Source organism: Cervus canadensis, chromosome X, assembly GCF_019320065.1.
Source record: "Cervus canadensis isolate Bull #8, Minnesota chromosome X, ASM1932006v1, whole genome shotgun sequence".
In the NCBI taxonomy this organism is placed as follows: Eukaryota; Metazoa; Chordata; class Mammalia; order Artiodactyla; family Cervidae; genus Cervus; species Cervus canadensis.
Window position 1 is genome coordinate 44,131,594 of NC_057419.1, and position 19,096 is coordinate 44,150,689.

Below are 19,096 nucleotides of genomic sequence, written 5' to 3' on the forward strand. Positions count from 1 at the left end.
TGCTGGCTACAGTCCAGGGGCTTTCAAAAGAGTCAGACATGACTGAGAAACTGAGCATGCACTCAGTTCTATAAATACCCAGCCGCAGAGAGCATCATTCTGAAGATCGCACTGTACAGGGTCCCTTTCCTTTTCCCCTTAAGACTGTCTCCTTCTTGAATTCCTTCTCAAGCACTTCCTACCATTGGCACTGTACATTGGTCTCAGGACCTACCTTTGGATTTCCTGCTATGGCATCCCATTGAGCTGTTGTCAACTCACATCTCTCAAATTTCTACTTTGCCCCCACAGTTTGGCATTGCTCCAGATTGGGGGTATCCCTTAAGAACCTCAGACTCAACTCTGCCTCCCCTAAGGTTTCACTAAGATGGCTGATCAAACACAATGATGAACTCCCTCTGAAAACTCAGTTTGTGGCAGGCATGGGAAGAGAACCAGAAAGCATCCATCCACATGGATATGTGAATTCTGCAGGCTGCCTTCTGCCTGACATAGTCTGGGATTCAGGAAATCATGAGGCTGAGCATCCTCCAGGGGCCACAGTTCCGCCTACATGATCGCATTCCCTGAAAGGCAAACTCTGCCCTACTTATTCTATGACTCACTCGGCGCCTGTTCCCTCTTGGAATTCACCCAAGGAAAAGAGTCCTCTCAGCAAAACAAAGTTTGCCTGCTTCCTTGTGTGTGGCCTGCTTATGTTATTTTTTTGGAGCTTTACTTTACAAGTGTTCAGCAGCCTGAGGGCCCTTTCTCTCCATTTTGTTTTGTGTGTTGTCTTCAGATTGGATCTTGACTAGAACTACTTTTTCTTCATTGGTGGCTTTAAAACTCACAAGGTGAACTGTGACCCTGAAAGATCAAAAGGAATCCCCTCCAGGTAAGTAAAAAGAGTATCATGTATCTGATAAACATGCTTCCCAGGGCTAGAATGGGGGCCTCAGGAAGGATTCCAGTTCTTTCTTGGTTATTGGAAAATGGGACCAAGAGAACTAGAAGTATTAATATTTCAGGGTAATCTCAGGGCAGAGTTTATAACCCAGTAGATACCTGAGGCCAGGGAGAAGTGTATTTGAAAAATGCTCTGTGTTTGGGAATGAGATGACAAGACTATTTCCTCATTCCTCTGAATGGCAAATTCTGATGATTGGATTTTACAGGTCTTAGCCTGGGCTATGTAGGAAACAGAATTTTAGGCAAAAAGCTTATATGGTGACTTTATCAGAGGGAGCAAATCCGAGAATCCCGGAGTGAGGAGAAAGGGAAGAAGTACTTCCCTGAAGTAAGGAAGGCAGGACACAAATAAAGGAGATCATGTTTTCAAGCTAGTCACAGCTTCACAACTAGTGGAAGCAATTGCCTGATCTTACGAAGCCTCTTCAGAAAGGCTGTATGAGCTATTGCATTTCAGAACAGTTCATCGTAATGGAAGAAAGAAAAAAAAAATGTATCCTCTGGACAAAGCAGACTCCTGTCATGCGAGAAGGTCTCAAATGAAGAGATATAGATGCTGGCAGTTGGAAGTCAGGCCAGGGTGCACTAAAACTGTTTGTGCAGAGGGGAATATGAAGATTTCAATAGTATCTGCTGGGCTGATTTGGAAAATGTGCTCATTTTCAATTTCTATTAGTTATGTTTTAGAGATCATTTTTGGGTTATAGAACAATTGTGATGGAGAGATTCCAAGATGGCCCCCAATTTTCCCTGCCTCTTGCTATTCATATCTTTGTGTGATCTCCTCCACTCTAGTGTACGAGGGACCTGTGAGTTTCTTCCGACTGCTGGGAGAATTGATGGGCTGGCCCTTCCACAATCAGGCCACATAAAATTGTGACTTTTATCGGCCTAGCACATGTTCTCCCTTTCTGTATTTGATGAAGTAAGCCACCATGTTGGAGAGGTCCACATGTCAAGGAAACTTAGGTGGTCTTTTGGCTAACAGCCCCCAAGGAACTGAATCCTGTCACAATACATACACCTAGTGTTACCTAGTGTTAACACCTAGAGTTACCGAACTTGGGACTGGTCACCTGCGCGTAATAAAGCCAATTGACTGACATCGGGCTGTGGTGAAGGAAAGTGCAGTGTTTATTGTAAGGTACCATACAAGTCATCTGGGCCAGCTAGTGCTAAAAAAAACCCCAACTCCCCAGTGGGTTTCAGCAAAGCATTTTTAAAGGCCAGGTGAGGCAAGGGAGTCCCAGGGTACAAGGTCAGCTTGGGCACAATTTTCTGATTGGTCTATGGTGAGATAACTGGGCAGTTTCACAGGTGTTAACATTATCTACCCCTTGGCACCAGTAGGTCTAGGGGCTCATAGTCATGACGTAGTTACCATCTTCCATTTAGTGGGAGTGTTAGTATCTGTAAAACAACTCAGGAAATGTGCATCAGATGCTGTTATCTAGGTACTTCAGAGAGGAGCTACAGCAGAGGATCTGGGAGAGAAGTCTGTCCAGGGAAGGCCCCCATAACATCCTGCTCAATTATACTAGAAGCAAATCCTTCCCATTTGAGCTTCAGATGAGACTCTAGCTCTGGCCAACACCCAGGCTTCATGATGTAATGTTGTTGTTATTTAGTCACTCAGTCATGCCTGACTCTTTGCGACCCCATAGACTGTAGCCTGCCAGTCTCCTACCCATGGAACTTCCCAACCAAGAATACTGAAGTGGGCTGTCATTCCCTTCTCCAGGGGATCTTCCCATCCCAAGGATCGAACCCGCTTCTCCTGCATTCACAGGCAGATTCTTTACCACTGAGCCACCAGGGAAGCCCTTCATGACACACAGGACCCAGCTAAGCCATGCTGGATTCCTGACCTATAGACAGTGAGATAATAAGTGTGTATTGTTTTAAGCTGCTAAGTTTGTGGTAATATTGTTATTCAGCAACAGATAACTAATATAGAAGGAAGCAGGGCTACGAAGTTTGGTTACAGGACAAGATGAGCCTCTGGTGAATATTAGGAAATGTAAAATAAAAAAGACTTGGAGAATGGAACAGCCTGGAGATCAAGTGCAGACACGATGATCCTTTCAGCAACAGGAAGGATCCTGAAATGCTACTGCCAAGTGGAAAGAAATTTTTAGGACATTGTAATTAGAAATGCTCAATGGACAGAAACAGACTCACAGACATAGAAAACAAACTTATGGTCACCAAAGGGGGAAGAGGGTGGGGGAGGGGTGAATTAGGAGTTTGTGATTATCAGATACACACTATTATATGCAAAAAAGATAACCAGCAAAATCCTACTGTATAGCATAAGAAACTGTGTTCAATATCCTGTGTAACCTATAAGGAAAACAAATATGAAAAATAATATATATATGTATAACTGAATCACTTTGCTATACACTAGAAATGAACACAACATTGGAAATCAACTATACTTCAATTTTTTTTAAAAAGGAAATACTCAAAGACAAGAGTGTTCAATGAGAATGTGTGATTCGTGTGTTACAGCTCATTAGACACTGAAGAAGAAACATGTTTGGAGGACTTCCCTGGTGGTCCAGTGGCTAAAACTGTGAGCTCCCAATGCAGGGGGCCCAGGTTCAATCCCTGGTCAGGGAACTAAAGCCCACATGCTGCAACTAAGAGTTTGAATGCCACAACTAAAGATTATGCGTGCCACAATGAAATGTTTACATAAAGACTTGCACATAGTAAGACTTCTACAGATGACTTTGAGTTGACTGTGTCCCTTTGCTATAAGGAACTGTAAGCTTACAGTAATGATGCAGCTGGGCTGGGGGTTCAGTGAAGCAAAGATTTCTCAAAGCCCATACCCTCTAGGAGAGACACTGAGAAAAGGGAAGTGCAGTAGTAAAAGGAAGACTGTACTTAAGGCTGAGTGCTGAAGAGTTGATGCTTTTGAACTGTGGTGTTGGAGAAGACTCCTGAGAGTCCCTTGGACTATGAACAGATCAAACCAGTCAATCCTAAAGGAAATCAACCCTGAATATTCATTGGAAGGAATAATGCTGAAGCTGAAACTCCAATACTTTGGTTACCTGATGAGCTCACTCATTGGAAGACCCCAATGCTGGGAAAGGTTGAAAGCAGGAGAAGAAGGGGATGACAGAGGGTGAGATGGTTGGATGGTGTCACTGATTTAATGGACATGAGTTTGAGCAAGCTTCAGGAGATGGTGAAGGACAGGGAAACCTGGTGTACTGCAGTCCATGGGGTCACAAAGAGTCAGACATGACTGAGCAACTAAACAGCAACAACCTGTCCCAGGGGGACTTAGAAAAGAAGAGACGATGGAAGAGTCTCACTGGATGCATAGGACATGATATTGCAGCCCTGAAGGATGATGGTGCATGTGTGCATGCTCAGTCGCTTCTGTAATGTCTGACTCTTTGTGACCCTATGGACTGTAGCCTGCCAGGTTCCTTTGTCCATGGGGTTCCCCAGGCAAGAATGCTGGAGTAGGTTGCCTTGCCCTCCTCCAGGGGATCTTCCTGACCCAGGGATGAAACCAGGGCCTCCTGTGTCTGCTGCACTGCAGGCAGATTCTTTACCACTAAGCCACTGGGGAAGCCTGAAAGATGATGTTAGGATAATTAAATTTTTTCCTGTATTTGATGCTGTAGTAAGATAATGCATACATGCAAGGGAGAATCTCTGGTCTCAGGAAGACATGGTATGGTAGTTAGGCTCATGAGCGAATATTGTTTTATTCAGGCTTTCTTTAGCCACAGAAGCCAGTAGCTATATGGATTTTGTGTGCTCAGAAGGAGAGAAAGGGGAAATTTTTCACCTGTAATCCATATTTCCTACATATAGGCTGAAGCATCCTATTCTTTTTTCTCTGCCATTTTGTGATGGTTCGATTTCCTACAAATAGTTCTGAGGCTTAAGCTACAAAATAGTTGCTTTATAGCTAAATGAGAGATTTGAGGATTATCAGATGTGATATCCATGGTTGATTTGGGGCTAGGGAGTGGCCAGAGGGGGAGTATTCTAAATCCCAGAATACAGTGTTTCATTTCTTCCTCCAAGACTATGGCTGTTTATAAAATACTGTCGAAATTATAGAGTTCCTTCTATATTTGAAAGCACTGTCTTGGGCCTTCTAGAATAATCAAAGAAATAGCTCAAGGTAAAAAAAAAAAAAAAAAGCGCTTAGCAAGCACCTGAAGCACTGAGCTAACACCATCAAAACACTTTGGGTTAGAACACTTGGTGGGGAAACCATCACCAGAACAATTGATTTTTCAGTACATTCAACAACCGCCAAGTAGTTATACCCATCAGCTTAATGGGGAAAATATACACTGCCGTATAAACCTCTGAATGTGTTTTACAATAGCTACAATTTGAGAGAAGTGAGACCTTATTTAAAAGATGGATTCTTAAAGCTGTTGCAATTTTTGAGTAACACTAATGAGCAGGGGAGGAGCTGGCTTCCATAACAGTGCTTTATTAAAAAAAAATGCAACTCAACAGCCCACGTCCTGTTTCTTGCTCTAAACAATTCCTGTTACCCAAGGCAGGGTGCCAGGGAGAGGGGAAAGATCTAACAGAAAGATCGAATCACAGAGGACCCCAGCAAACAGGACCCCTCCTCACACTCTCACCAGCCAGCCATCTTCCTATCCAATATTGCTTTTAGAATGTGAACAATGTACAGATGTCTCTTAAAAGGAAAGAAACAAACACAAGTGCTACCTTCACTTATTTCTTCTTGTATTATTTAAATATGTAAGGAGATTATGCTAGGTATAAAAATCTGTTCATAGGTATTGTTATTGTACAAATGCAAATCCAAACTAGCTTAAAACATGAGATATAAGCAAAGCTACAAAATGACAAAGTACAATTTAACAACATTAATGTGATAAATAAGGTAAATGTGATGAAGTCAAACTGGGAATCACAGTGTAGATATTCATTCACTCATGCATTTGTTCATTCATTCAACATGCAATCACAGAATACCTGTTTCCAATAGCATTCTCCTGGCGGCTGCAGATAAGTCAGTGAGTAAGACAAACTTTTCTACCTTCATGGAACTTACATTCTAGTGGGATAAGACAGATAATAAACCAAATAAATAAATGAAATATATAGTGTTTCTGATGAAAATGAGTGCTAAGGAGAAAAATCTAGGGAAGGAGAGAGGAAGATGTGCAGGGCAAGGGAGTTGCAATTTGCAATATAAGAAAAACCTCAAAGAGAAGGTGGCATTGGTATAAAAACTTGAAGAAAGTGGGAGAGTGAATATTTGGGTATTGTTTGGGGCGGGGGGAGGCAGTGGTGAGTGTTCCAGAGGGAACAGTGGGTGTGAAACTTCTTAGGCAGAGGTGAGCCTGTTTCTAAATGGTTCTGTTATAAGGACGGGTGCTTTTGAGTTTAGCGATCTTTCATTGCCACTTGCCATAGGACAACTCAGTTTCCCCACCATTTTTCCTTTTTTTTAAAGCCACTATGAAACCTTTGCTTTTATTGGGTGGCTGTTAGATCATTAGTATTTTACTTGAGGCTAAAGATGTTCTTATTACATCCATTTTTCTTTTTTAAAAAATTATGTAATGTAATGGTTGGGGCTTCCCTGGTGGCTCAGCCAATAAGAATCTGCCTGCAACGCAGGTGACCCAGGTTCAATCCCTGGGTCAGGTAGATCCCCTGGAGAAGGGAAGGGCAACCCACTCCAGTATTCTTGCCTGGAGAATCCCATGGACAGAGGAGCTAGGCAGGCTACAGTCCATCGGGTCGCAAAGAGTCAGACACGACTGAGTGACTAATACTTAATGTAATGGTTAACTGTGTGTCAACTTGACTGACCTCAAGGATGCCCAGACAGCTGGTAAAACATTATTTCTGGGTGTGTCTGTGAGAGTTTCTCTGGAAGAGATTAGCATTTGATTCAGCAGACTGAGTAGAGAGATTCACCCTCACCAATGTGGGTGGGCAACATACAACCTCCACAGGCCCAAATGAAACAAAAAGGAAAAAAGGAAAAAGAAGGGCAAATTTTCTCTTCTTAAGCTGGAATGTCCATCTTCTCCTGCCCTTGGACCGCAGAGCTCCTTTGATCAGACTCCAAATGATCAGACTCCTGGGATTACATCCATGGCCCTGTGGTTCTCAGGCCTTTGGGACTTTCTCAGTCTTCCAGCTTGCAAATGGCAAATTGTGGGACTTCTCAGCCTCCATAACCACTTGAGCCAATTTCTATAATAAATTCCCTCTTCTATCTATCTATTCCCTATTGATTGATTCTCTGGAGAACCCTAATAGAGGTAATGACAGTACAGTGGTTGTGTAACATCAACATAAACTCCATCACATATAGAGGCATTGAAACACAGCAACACGGCTCACCAGTAATTAGTTAGTGGGGTTATATGGATGATGCTTAATTTAATACTTTTTCATTACCATCAAAATTGAAATACTGAATTAGCAGAATTTCACAGAACATTCACAAACTTCTAATGATATGTCCATGGACCTTCTATGATCTGGGGAGTCCCACTTTAATAAGCAAGGAGAGATTACTTTGAAGGTGGCCTTCTTATGGGCTAGTTTGTGGCTGTGCATTACTCCAGTGAATATGGATGCTGATATGGGTGAATGATTCAATACATGGTTGGGGAATTTTCAGGTTGTGTGGCTAGAAAAGAAATCCATATCAACATTCTTGGTTCTTTTTTGTCATACTCACCTGTGAGAAATGCTTCTGTGATTTAGACTATGTTATCACCCAGATCCTCTGTCCACAATCATTAGGGCAGGAAACAACTTTGTCAGTTTTTCAGCATAGAGAGATATAAGTCTGGGCAAAGCAACATCTGCACTTTTTCTATTGCACCTCAAATCTGTGGCTTAAACAGGATGGAGAGCCTGAAAGCAAATTTTGCCATGCTGCCCCATTAGTCAAATGGCAAGACCAGGTCTTAGGCGTGTAGGGGGAATGGCATGTCAGGTAATGAAAGCTCAGGCAAAATGTCTTTTCACCCATATCTAAGGAGGTTCACAGTTCTGAAAAAAATTTGTTTCCAAAAAGCATAACATTAGAGTGGTAAGTAAGACCCCATCATTAGAAATGAATGTAGTTGGCAATATATGTTACAATAAATGGTGCATATCTTTGACATTTAAGGTGAGATTGGAAGAACTCCAAGATACTTTGTAAAGGAGTTGAGCATAATTAAAAAAAAAATTTACCATAGTTACACGTTCTTGACCAAAGTTAACTTCACATGAGAAGTTATTTTACAGAAGAGTAAACTGAGGCACAGAGAAGGTTAAGTAATTCACTCAACTGATTTTAGCAGAGATTGGGAAAGCAGATTGTTTTGATAGGCTATTCAGATTAAACTGAACTGGATAAAACTGATTTAAGTTCTGTCCTTAAATTTTTCTCATCAGGAGTAATCTTAGACCAATCTTTCTTAGACTAGTCCTCCTAACTTCTGATGTAGATGTCCATGATATTCTAGGGTATAATCTTGGCAGAACTGTGTGATTATTGCCTTTTAGAATAAGAACATCAATTTTGTGGTACATATATACAATGGAATATTACTCTGACATAAAAAGGAAATCGTGCCATTTGCAGAGACAGATGGACCTAGAGATTGTCATAGAGTGAAGTAAGTCAAAGAGAGAAAAACAAACACGGTATATTAACACATATATGTGGAATCTAGAAAAATGGTATAGATGAACTTATTTGCAAAGCAGAAACAGACACTGACATAGAGAACATATGAATATCAAAGGGGAAAGGGGGGGTGAGATGGATTTGGAGATTGGTATCGGCATATATACACTACTATGTATAAAAGACATAATGAATAAGAACCAACTGTATAGCACAGGGAACTCTACTCAATGTTCTGTGCTCAGTCATTCAACCCTGTTAGACTCTGCAACCCCATGGACTGCAGCCTGCCAGGCTCCTCTGTCCATGGAATTTTCCAGGCAAGAATACTGGAGTGGGTTGCTATTTCCTCCTCCAGGGGATCTTCTCAACTCAGGGACTGAACCTGAGTGTCTTGCATCTCCTGCACTGACAGGTGGATTCTTTATCACCGGGCCACCTGGGAAGCCCTACTCAGTGTTCTATGGTGACCTAAATGGGAAGGAAATCCAAGGAGGAGTGGACATATGTATACATGTGACTGATTTATTTTGCTATACAGCAGAAACTAACACAACATTGTAAAGCAACTATACTCCAGTAAAAATATATATATATATATCAATTTCATCTGTGCAAAAGTCTTTCATTTATATCCTCTGCTTATGCCCTTAACACCAGCACCACTTTCCTTCCAACACACACACATTACGTACACAATGTACATTTGAGAGACAGAACTGTCTGGGATCCCAAAGGATTAACATATCATTTGATCAGCTCTAAGAGGTGAGAAATGGAAATCTCATATTCAAGAGCTTACTTCTTCTTTCCTGTGGGATATCAGAAGACTCATGGCCTCAGCATTAGATAACATCAAGGAGCATAGCATAAGGATGAGGAACAGGGACTCTAGAGATAGACTTCAGTTCAGTTCAGTTCAGTTCGGTCGCTCAGTCGTGTCCGACTCTTTGCGACCCCATGAATCGCAGCATGCCAGGCCTCCCTGTCCATCACAAACCCCTGGAGTTTACTCAAACTCATGCCCATTGAGTTGGTGATGCCATCCAGCCATCTTATCCTCTGTCATCCCTTTCTTCTCCTGCCCCCAATCCCTCCCAGCATCAGGGTCTTTTCCAATGAGTCAACTCTTCGCATGAGGTGGCCAAAGCACTGGAGTTTCAGCTTCAGCATCAGTCCTTCCAATGAACATCCAGGACTTATCTCCTTTAGGGTGGACTGGTTGGATCTCCTTACAGTCCAGAGGACTCTTAAGAGTCTTCTCCAACACCATAGTTCAAAAGCATCAATTTTTCAGCGCTCAGCTTTCTTCATAGTCCAACTCTCACATCCATACATGACCACTGGAAAAACCATAGCCTTGACTAGATGGAGATAGACTTACCTGTGTTGAAATCTCAGCTTTACTACTAACGAGGTGGGTGAGTTACTTAATCTTCTTTGTGCCTCAGTTTGCTCATCTGTAAAATGACTTTAATAATTTTACCTAATTCATCAGGTTATTATGAGAATTAAATGAATTAATATTTGCAAAGAACATAGAGCAGTGCCTGGCACATCATACATACTATATAATAATACACTGAAATAAATAAGTAAATAAATAATACACTGAAATAAATAAGCAAAAAATAAATGAAAAAAAGTAAGAGAATTATTATAAATTGTGAAGACATGACAATGGGGTTGTCATAAAGTGTCAGAATCCTGAAATAACAGTAGGTTTTTATTTCTCAATTTGTGTGGGGTTTTAGTTATGCAGATGTTGTTGTTCTTGAATAGAAAGCAATCAATGACCTCAGAACTATCAGAGATTTTTCCCCTTAAGGTGAGCATGAGTTGTAAGAAAAAAATAATACATATTCATGAAAACACACTGATAGGCTGAGAAATCAACAATTGCTTGGTATTCCTAAAATGTCTTCTTTTGGTATATCACAAAGGACCTCAGGAATGAGTAACATTTGTAGAATAAGAACTCAGTAGGCATAAAGACCCAGAAAGACCCAAATATCTTAATTGTTGCAGGAGTACTTGCTTTTTACTTTATAAGAACTGTAGTGCATGCTGTCATGCACTGCTAAGATGCTACCTGAGGGCCAAAGCACTTGTTTTCTCAACTTTGGGGACTGTTGGCAGCTAAAAGCCTTTAGCTGTTAGCCCACTCTAGAAATTATCCTCTGCTGAAGACATCTGCCTCAATAAGGTCAGACCCCCTTCCTATGGGTCCTTCCTATGAGAGACCAGGATCCAATGACTGCTCAGATGAATATATAAAAACCTCTCCCGCTTGATGCATTTTGGAACAATTCTTCAGGGCCATCCTAGGTCTTCATCTCCCCCACAGGATTGGCTAAGGCCTTTGTTGTAATTGCTTCTCAATTCAATGGCTCCATCTACCCAAACCTGCTTCTGTTCTCCCACAGTTGTTAATCCCCAAAGCACTCCACAATAAACCTTCCTCACAGAAATCTCTGTCTCAGAGCCTAATTCTTGGGAACCTGACCTACAACAGATACTTACTGAGTAGAGTGTATACCAGCTGCAGTGATATGAAGCCATGGGCATTCTGATATTTAATTTCCCTTTTTTCCAAGATATCTTCATGTTTTCAATCTTCTTTAAGGGTTTCCTTAGTTTCTTTAACCAGGTCATTATTTATTGGTCCCTGGATCAGATCTCATCAAAGCACCAGGCTACAGTCAGAATCCAAGAATGCAAAATATCCATAGAACAATGGCCAAGTCCAGGGTGAATAGAATTTCCTATCAAAGGTCCTTTACTTAAACTGATCTTTGATGAATGAGTGTTTAAGTGGTTCTGATTATGATTGTTAAAGGACAGCTAAGGTCCAATCATGCAACACCCTCCCCTCAAAATTACACAAAGCAACTTTCAAATGGCCCAAAAAAGGGATAGTTCTGTTTAAATGCCTTGTTCTTTGAAGAGCCCACATAATCACATCAAACTTACTCTTATCATTGAGCATAAATGGAAGGTATAATCAGTGTAGCTGAGAAAACTTGGACAATGTGTTTGGTTTAAAGACACCTTGTCTGAGTAAATGCTGAAGATTTTATTTTTCACCTTAGGCTTATAGAAACAGATATACTTCTATTCTTCATGTGAAGTGAGGCAAGATCTGGATCCAGCAGAAATGGATTCGTTTATCTTTGTGAGTTCCTAAGTTCTCACACAGTGCCTTGAGAATGCTATTACAAAATTCCTGAAGATACATAATTCTGACAGTAGTAATGGCCTGAATCCTGATACCCAGTATGAGAAACCAGCCACGTCCCAAGTTTCCTGTAGTCTTTTGTAACAACACATAGTATCCAACAGTACAAGTATATTGGATAAGTATCACTGCTTACTAAACACACAAAAGAATAGTGATGGTAGCAAAGTTAATTATGCCAATTTAGTGTAGATTATAGCCACATGATGAATTAATAAAGTTATGATGAATGGTATCTTGGTATCTTGATGAATACTTGGTAATTGTAACAACACTGACAAATAACATTTTGTAAAAATGAGATTGAAAATGTGGTTACCAATTATGGATTCAACACATCAGAGATACCTCCATTTGGAATCCAGAGCCAGCACTACACATTACTAAAAAATACCACATGGTGCAAAAGCATGTTGATAGTGAAGTGGGATCATGTGACCTGCTCTCATACCTCTTGGACTGAATTTAACAGGTTTTGATTGGCATCATCTTTCAAAGGCAGTCTAACTATCTGCATTTCACATCCTTGAAGGCATAAATATACATCTCCCTGTACCAGGATGGTTGATATATACCCAGGTTAATCAATAGACTTCCATGTTATGCCAGTCCAGATGACAAAAGGTCTAAGTCTCTGGCTTATGTACAACACTTACTCCATAAAACAAACTGTGTCTCATCTCTGACCCCTGCCCTCAATAGATTTTACATTCTGTTGAAAGTTATTTCAAATCTTGGTGAAGAATGGGTCTCTCTTGCTGGATAATTTTCTTGAGCATCAAAAATTATAACATTTCCTTTCATCAAGAAACTCTATTGAATTGCTTTGTCGTCGACTCAATGTACAAGACATGCCTTTATATATTATGGAAAGATATTCTCTCGGATTGCAGTGCTGAAATAAATGACACAGCACTGTGAGGCAAACAGCAATTCCTTTAGCAGATTGATTCTGTTTGTGACATTTAAGTCTCTACACCATGACTGATTGCACTAGGGAAGAGGGTGTGGCAGATTACATTGTTCAAAAATGGCCCACCCCACAGATTCTTCTGCAATGTGACCTTGCTCCAGACTCAGCAAGAGGTGGAGTCTATTTCTTTACCTTCTAAATCTGTAGGCCCAGTGACTGTCTAGATCTTTAGAATATGGGAGAAGTGACATTGCCAATTCTAAGCAAAGTCATTAGTTGGCCTGGCAAATTCTTCTTCCTACATACTGGAAGCCAGCCTCCAGGTTAGAAGTATCACAACACTGAAGGCACCATACTATGAGAAGTCCAAGCCACAGGGAGGATGAAATCCCATGTGAAGACAGAGAGACGGGGAAAGAGAAAGAACAAAGCACCAAGCATGTATATGAAGAAGTCACCTTGGAAGTTGCTCTAGCCCCAGTTATCCCAACTAATGCTGCATCGGTTCAGGAAGGGCCCAGCTAAACCCTCCCTGAATTTCTTTTTTTTTTTTTTAAACCTTCCCTGAATTTCTGACTCCTAAAATCATTAACAAAATAAAATGATTACTTTTTCCCATCCATGAAGTTTGGGGATAGCTTGTTACATAGCAACAGATAACTGAAGCAAAGGGCTTTGCTAATAACCTGATTAATGAAATGCTTAGGGATGCTGAACTGAACTAAGATCGAGAGACTGCCAACTTATTTTTTCCTGTGAACTTTCTGCATATATTGGCAGCATTGATCTTTCTTTATTCATCTAACTTTGGGCCAGCTACCCAGTTTTCTAAAAATAAGCAATTAATTTACTTATGGATTAAAAAAACCTGATTAATTGATTGAATATTCTGAAAAGTATAAGAAGTTAGGTGCATGATTGAGACAAAGAAGCCACATGCCTGCTTTTACATTCCGGCAGTGCCACTTGGAAGCTCTATGGTGTTAAGCAATTCATGCTTCGCATCTGTAAAATAGGGACAATAATAATAACTACCTCGCTGGGTTGTTAAGAGGATTTAATTAATTCAAACTTAAAATCATGTCTGGAACTTTGGAAGTGTTATATAGATTTTAGCTGGTATTACTTGGATATGTAGCTTGGCCTCTACAATGTTGACCATTGCAGTGCCCTTCTGTTCAGCATTGTGGGAGTTTATCTTCTGATTCAGACAGAGCTGAGGCTGAATCCTAGATCAACCATGTCTGTGTAAGTCTGGAACCCTGTCTGGGCCTCAATTTTCCCATCTGTAGTTTACGGATAGTAATACTGACTTCTCAAGTTGTTGTGAAGATTAGGTGTGCTCACCAGGCAAAGTACTGGGTTCGGAGCCTGACATGTGGGTTAGTGTGACGTCCTTGTTGATTTCTTTGGCACTCCAGCCTCCCTGTTTGTTTACACATAGGATGAGACTCGGGGCTTCCCTGGTGGCTCAGATGGTAAAGAATCCTCCTGCAATGCGGGAGACCTGAGTTCAGTCCCTGGTTTGGGAAGATCCCCTGGAGAAGGGAATGACTACCCACTCCAGTATTCTTGCCTGAAAAATTCCCATGGGAGGAAGAGCCTGACAAGAAGAGGCTGACTGGTTTTCAATTCTTCAGCCATGTTAGGCAGAGAGTGTATGTACTCAAGTCCATTCTGCCGTTTTCAAGAAAAACCTGGAAGCATACCTATTTCCAAGAGTAACCTGCTGATATCAGGCTTTCTTTTCTTTTAACAGAATGCCATTCTTGTCATACAAAACTGTACCGTTTGGGTAGCAGTAACTGGCTGAGGATGAGCGGCATCAATTATCTATTACAACTCCAAGCTATCAATCAAAACACATGCTATTTCCTATGCCCCAGGCAACCAAAGGCTTCAAACTAACAAGAACTCACAGGAGCAAATAAACATGAATGTTGAGCTACAAAGTTCCCAGGAACACAAAGGCACAAAAGCAGTCTTTAGTCCCCATCAGCTCACTCTGGCTGGTACCAGATACAGGTGGAAATAGAGGTGTGGTGGTGGAGGAAGAATGGGGTGAAAAAAAAATCCCATGATGGGGGCTGGCATAAACTTAAAAGAGAATATAAACACCAACTTTCTGGCAGGAAATAAACAAAACCTCATTGAAATCAAGTTAGGAGGGTTTGGCCAATGATTTCTGAAGACTTGCCCCTCTGGACAAAAGCAGTAAGAAAACTGAGAATGATGTCTACTCATGAGAAAATAATGGCCAAGTCAGAAAAAAATAGAGAAGTGGATCAGAATAAATCACCTTTTAAGTGAGCAGAGTCAGAGACCAGGAAGGACAAAATTCCCAATACCTGTTTTGTATCAGCATGGGAAACCAGCTCATTTTAACCTGTCACGGTACATAAATCACTCTTAAAAGTTGGTGGAGGCAAGAATTCTCCCTCTAATACATCATATTTACCTGAAAATGGGCTTCCATAAAACTATAATGGCGATGTAAAACCTGTAAGGATTAACCCCCAAGAGAAGATAATTTTGAGAGGAACAGGTGAAATGTATTCTTTATAGACATCAAAGCATGATCAAATTCTTGGTATAATGGGAAAAATAAAGGAAAATGTAAAATCACAGCATAGAGAGTTCTAACTAATAGTAGTAGGTGCACTCAATTCCAGATTCCTCTATCAGAAGTAATCTAGTGATCTCGAACCTACATCAAGACCCCAGTAAATCATATCATAATGTGGTGTTTATTGAGTACCAATTGTGTACTAGATTAAGTCCTCTTCCTTTCAAATGCCTGGCTTTATGTAATCCTTACAATAACTCTCTGGTGCAGGAACTGTTTCTAACCCTCATTATGTAGGGAAATAAACTGAGACAGAGAAATTGACTTACTTGCCCAAAATCACACCACGAAGTGTCTAAGTCAGGATTTGAATTTAAAACTCCTTGATTCCAGAGTCAATATTCTCAAGATCTGTGCTATACTACCTCTAGATAATACCTTCTAGATAATCCTTATGTACTTTATGAAGACTTCTCTAACTTGTTTACCTAGATCATTCCATGTCATCTGATCACTTTTACTTTCTACATTCTATAACTATAGAGTAAATAAAACTAAAAGTGAATATAAATTCCATGTATTATAACAGGAGAAGACAGCGCAAATGCTTTAGGAAATATTCAAGCATATTTTATACTATTCAAACACTTCCTACAAAGAAAAAATACACAACAGATATTGCTCACTGACTGACAAACCACTATCTGGGCTTGGAAGAAACATTTTTGTAAGGCTTAACAATGGAAACAGTGACAGACTTTATTTTCTTGGGTTCCAAAATCACTGCAGATGGTGACCGCAACCATGAAATTAAAAGACGCTTGCTCCTTGGAAGAAAAGCTATAACCAACCTAGACAGCATATTAAAAAGCAGAGACATTACTTTGCCAACAAAGATCCGTCTAGTCAAAGCTATAGTTTTTCCAGTAGTCACGTATGGATGTGAGAGTTGCATCATAAAGAAGGCTGAGCACCGAAGCATTGATGCTTTTGAACTGTGGTGTTGGAGAAGACTCTTGAGAGTCCCTTGGACTGCAAGAAGATCCAACCAGTCCATCCTAAAGGAAATCAGTCCTGAATATTCATTGGAAGGACTGATGCTGAAGCTGAAGCGCCAATATTTTGGCCACCTGCTGCGAAGAGCCGACTCATTAGAAAAGACCCTGATGCTGGGAAAGATTGAAAGCAGGAAGAGAAGGGGACGACAGAGGGTGAGATGGTTGGATGGCATCACTGACTCAATGGACATGAGCTTGAGCAAGCTCCAGGGGATGGTGAAGGACAGGGAAGCCTGGCATGCTGCAGTCCATGGGGTTGTGAAGAGTTAGATATGACTGAGCGACTGAACAACAACAACAAACAAAGTGAGTCAAGAGCCTATGTTAGCCTCTAAGAGGGCCCCTAGTGCGCTTCTGTCTCCTGGAATGCATGCCTTTGTGTAACCCCTTCCCCTTGAGGGTGGGCTGGACCTAGAAGCTTTATTCTAATTAATGGCAGCAGTCAAGAGATGTCCCTTGTGAGTTGAGGTTACAGAAATCCTTCTGTCTCTTTCTCTCAGAGTCCTCATTCTGGAGGAAGCAAACTGCCATGCTGTAAACTGCCCTATGGATATTTCCACATCGCGAGAAATTAAAGGTGGTCTCTGGCCAATAGCCAGCAAGAACCTGAACCATCAAACAATTACCCAAATGGAATCCTGCCAAGAACTATGTGAGTGAGCTTAGAGTTTGATCCTCACAGAGGCAAGACACCTTGATTGCAGCCTACCAGGGATCTGGAGTCAGAGGACCCAGTTTAGCTGCTCTCAGATTCCAGATCCACAGAAAGCAGGGGGTAGTAAATGTTTGTCATTGGAAGACACTAAGTTTTGGGGTAATTTGTTATGCAGCCATAGGTAATGAACACAGTGTCGCTCTCTTCTTGTGATATAAGGGTGGTGGTGCTGCAGATATTTCCATCTAAGTCAGTCAAGTTAGGAAAGAAAAAAAAAAAAAAAAAAACCTCTCCGAGGAAATCTTATTGCCGTGGCAACAGTTACTGTTTTTCTTTGTCCAATGTAAACACTGGATAAGAATCCCAGTAGTTCTTAGCCCACAATTTCCCCCATTAAAAGGGGAATTAAATGTTGAGGGAAGCGTAGCTAGTAGGCCTCTCATATGGCCTTTGGGCCAGGATTCATACCACAGTGGTTTCTCCCACATTCCAGTACTTACTTCAGGACTCAGTAGAAGAAACAGTATGGGGAGTTATTACTTAGTCTTTGGCCAGAAGAATGGTGGTAAATGCAAGCCACTTAGATCTCCCACTTCTAGCCAAATAAAGAGAATATTACTTTCAAAAAGAGAAATGGGAGTGGGGAAAACAAGCTGAATCCTTTGTGTTTGTTAAATGCTCCATCCACTGACATGAAGCTGTCTCATTGGCCCCTCACTGATTTACACTTGAGGTGGTCAAAGTATATTTTTGTGATTTTGGCCTTGTATTCAAAATATTAAGGGTAACTATCAGAGAAGTGACCATTCAGATACACAAATTTGGGGGCAACAGAAGTAGGGTGAGAACTGAGTGTTCATTTCCCCATAGCTAAGCCTTTCTTTTCCATGGCCCCTCTCTACTGAGTAGACATCTCTCCAGCTAACATTTCTGTCCTTCCCTGGTAATATGGAAGTACCACTTCAGGGACAGTGCCCCTGGGCCACCACCGGCTCCACAAAGTTCATATGTCTTTCCCAGGAATTTCTGCCCTTACGTCCCAGAGCCTGTTCACATTTTACAAATTGAGGTCATTCTTGAAACTTGTTTATACACCAGCACTTTTTAAAACTTGATGTCCCCAGAGCTACACAGGAACAGAGTTAGTGTTCAGAATCACAGGCCCTGCATCTCAGAAATTCTGACTCATTAGAACTGAAATGGGGCCCAAGACTGCATTTTTCCAAGCATTTCCATGCAATTGATTCTGTTGGAGGTGATACACAGCCATCTTTGATGAATGGCCTGGAAAACTCTTTATCAGAACTGTGCTGTAACAAAGAGCTGAAAGATACACATGAGCACATATAGGAACACAGACACACAGAGGAGTATCTTGTTATATGCAGTAAATTGTTTCTAAAAAGGTTGTATGTGTATCACATTTTATATATCAGTTCACATGTGAAATGCTTGGCATTCACATGGCATTTCCTTTCAGGAAAAGGACTGTACCTTCAAGTTATTTCATCCGTAGCACCTAGCATGGTGCCTGGCACTTGGTATTGGTTGAACTAGTATTCATTGAATGAATGACTGACTATTCAATTTGTTCAAAGTGAGGGTAAGTCCAAGGGTAATGGGATGATAAGTCAGCATATTCAATGTACAGCAAAGTATCTTAACATCATTTACTCCTATCTCCATTTAATAATGATAATGTACTGCTCTTATTTTATGTTTCAGAAGGGTGAAAACAAAATATAAGAGGGACACTGAAACAGCTCTGTGAATGAGAAGCCTGTTTAGTGTCTTCTTTTCCTCTCTAACCTGAAAAGTTATAACCTAAGCCTTGCCAGGAGACTTTATGATCTATTATATTTGTAACTCCAAGGAGAAAGAGAAAGGATGTGATAAATGGAACCAATGTAAAGCCTCAAATTCCTCTTTTGCAAGTAACAGAGAAGACAAGCTTTCTTCTTGAACCAACAAATTACAAGATAGTAGAGAGCCAGGTGAAATCAGACTCTCTCAAATAGGTATGGAACAGTGGTACAGATTCTAAAA

General features: G+C 40.9%; 1 long non-coding RNA gene across 2 annotated transcripts; it reads left to right on the top strand.

Moving 5' to 3' along the window:
* Nucleotides 1-679: 679 nt before the first annotated feature.
* On the top strand, nt 680-18,817 carry LOC122435338. 2 transcript variants are annotated; one of them, XR_006267639.1, is made up of 2 exons: nt 680-877; nt 16,896-18,817. It is a non-coding gene; the product is annotated as an uncharacterized LOC122435338 (long non-coding RNA). The 2 variants fall into 2 exon arrangements; XR_006267640.1 differs by lacking the exon at nt 680-877 and adding an exon at nt 16,656-16,701.
* Nucleotides 18,818-19,096: the final 279 nt, after the last annotated feature.